Source organism: Crocodylus porosus, unplaced genomic scaffold (assembly GCF_001723895.1).
Source record: "Crocodylus porosus isolate Cpor-Errol unplaced genomic scaffold, CroPor_comp1, whole genome shotgun sequence".
Lineage (NCBI taxonomy): Eukaryota > Metazoa > Chordata > Crocodylia > Crocodylidae > Crocodylus > Crocodylus porosus.
In genome coordinates this window covers 12,338,845-12,341,898 of record NW_017728913.1, presented here as the reverse complement: position 1 = coordinate 12,341,898, position 3,054 = coordinate 12,338,845, and positions in this window count along the sequence as shown.

Here is a 3,054-nt window from a genome sequence, read left to right as displayed (position 1 = left end):
TTAGTTTTGAGCCACTTTGATAGAAACTTTATGGGAACCAAATATATTTTAAGAAAATCTCTGCTTGAGACATTTCCCATAAAGATTCATAAAGTCTCATTATACTTGTTTATGTTAAAAGACCTAAATATAGTCATTCACATGACACAGCCTGGTTAGATACACAATGATTGCCAGGTGACCTTTTAAATCTGACAAGTGTAAAAGAGAAAAGGTTAACTTAATAGACAGAAAAGAATTAATAATGGTGATTTTGCTCAAGATTTAAGCCCTGAGAAAGAGGGAAATTAGATATGTTTACATACAGCTCAGCCAAGAACAATAAGGACCAAGACCTCAACAGTAGCTGAGATTTATGAAATTCTGATGTTAACTGAAGAAAGGGCTTATATCAAGTATATACAAACTTAAAACTATTTCAACATTTGTAACTTAGCATCTGTATTTTAACTTAGTTTGTTCTTAAGTATGTTAATGTGAGACAGCTGCTAGAGCTCTGCATGGAGATAAAGTCCACACAATGATCCTTTTTCATGTGATAGTCAAGTGATATTCATGCTTTAAATTGCTGTAATTAAATGCTTTTTTGACACAGAACATCAGTTTCACATCACATTTCACATTAAACTAATACTTTGTAGTCTTATCCAAAATATTGTATTTCTTCTCAGCTCAGTAGGTTAAAATATAAGTTGGCAATTGCTTACCATCTCACCTGCAGTAGATGTGCCTTGTATTTCCAAGCTAACTACCCCAACTGCACACAACAGCAGAAGGAGAAAGCCTTTAAGTATGAACAAAATGGCATACAGGTGAAGCCAAATAATCTTTTGGGGATAGCATCAGTAATTTTGGCCCTTCTAAGGGCAAAAAGGATTGGATTCATTAAAAAAAAAACCAGTTTCTTCAGAGCTGGCAACTGCACACAGAATAAAAGACAAACCTTGGTGCTTTAGCTCTATCAGTTATCAATTTTGTCCTTTTTGTGGGATTGAGGACTAGGCCTTTAAGGTCTGAACTTCCAAACAGAGAGTCTAGGTGGAATGCTATGAAGCCTTTATTACTATTAGGCAGAACCAGTTGTAACTGGACAGTGAATAAAGCAAACCTCTTCTATTTTAAGTACCAAGTGGCTACTACTATATATGGGTTTCATGCCTCTAAATATGAGGAGAACATGGCTCTTTGATTTTGTTTGGATTTTTTGCATGAATCAGCTCTAACATGAATTGTCTGTCATTAGGAGAGTCACTCATAATGTGTATTATTATTTATGTGTTTAATTCTCCCATTGACTTCTTTTCTGGACAAGCAAAACTGCAACAGATCTTATGTTGGACCCCTGAATACTGCTGTACTTCATTTCAAGGCACACTTCTGACTTTAGTTCCAAAGCTGTATGTTGCACTCAAAATTAGGATCCCTTTCATTTTGATTGTTGACAATTGTATACATCAGAAATAAAGAACCATGTAATTTTAGGAGAGCGTTTACAGGAATGAACTCTATAGCAAATTAAATGAAAAATATCTTTTTTTAATCCAATATTTGAACTTTGGGAGTTTGAGATATGCATACGGTGTTGGTTTGTTTTTTTTTTTTACCTGTAAGACAATCAAAATGTCATTATGTACTTCTGTTTGTAGTAAAATATTTTGTTAGCTGGCAACCTAGATAATTTATTATTTTCTTTGAATTCTCAGGTAGTCATTTAACCTCTTTAAGCTTCGATTTCCTCTTCTGCAAAACCGGCATAATCACAGGCATAACAAGCAGATTTTGGCCCTTGGACAGCAGTTGCAACTGGGCTAGCAAGCAGTGGATGCAGCAATGGTTGTTAACCTTGTGCCTCTAAGTCAGCACCTGTGACAGATACTAGCAGCTACTGGTCATAACATTATTTTTTTCGCAAATGTAAAGATTAGTATGTGTCTTTCCTCTATTCTCTTCTATTTAGATTCTTCTCTCAAGTTCTCCAACAGTTACATACACAGCAGTGACATATATTATCTATCCTATATTTTTATACCTAATTAAGGACCACAGATCGGAGGCTTCTTTCGGTCTGAAAAGTAAAATTGCTTCCATGGTCAACTTGAAAAAAATCTCTTGTGACTGGAGAAATTAAAGTGCTTTGAATTAGTTTTTAATGCATGGAAAACATGATCCCCCAAACTGGAAGCAATTTGCAATGTATACAAATAATGATGTCCTTCCAGAAACATGTCATACTTTGAGGGCTGCTAAAGCTTGAATGCGTTTGGACATACATCCTCATGTGCTGCAAACTTTCGTGTAGTGTAACTTCAGCTATGTAGCATTTTAGTGTTTTTTCTTAACATCTTATTTTTAAAACCAACATGAAAGTTGTGTTTGATGAGCTCATTTGAAATATTATTTTTAAAATGTCATGACTATTAGCTCTGTTTTTAGTATTCACAATTATTAATGATGTAGATATATTTCATCAGTGTTTTCATCAAGGTGTTTTAAGATTGGTGAGGAAAGGTCTTTCTCTTACTTAGGAAACAAATGTTTAAAAAAAAATTAGGTGAGAAATAAAATTTTGGAAATGTGGTGTCATGTCAACCACACTGACTTTTTTCTTTTTCTCTAGTTGGCTATATAGCTAAAGTATATTCTGATATTTTAGTCTGTGTTCCTCATCAAGGTAAAAATCCAAGTCTAATGGAACTGTCTTTTAAAAGCATTTCCAGCTTCTAGATGTAGAAATTCCCATTAGGCATGAGACTTTTATACAAGAAAAATAAGGGTTAATTTGGGAGGGGGGGGCAACAACTCTAGTTTTTATTAAATCCCTACAAGGGAGGCGTACACCCAGTGGAAAAGAGGGGACATCACCAGGGATGACTATGCTGCAGTTGCTCGGGGATGTAGGGGGGGCAGTCAGGAAGGCCAAGGCAGAGATGGAACTGGGACTAGCTTCCTGGATTAAGGACAATAAGAAGTCCTTCTTTAAATACATAGGGGGTAAAAAGAAGGTTCTGGGTAATGTGGGGCCCCTGCAGGACACGATAGGAAATTTGGTTGTCA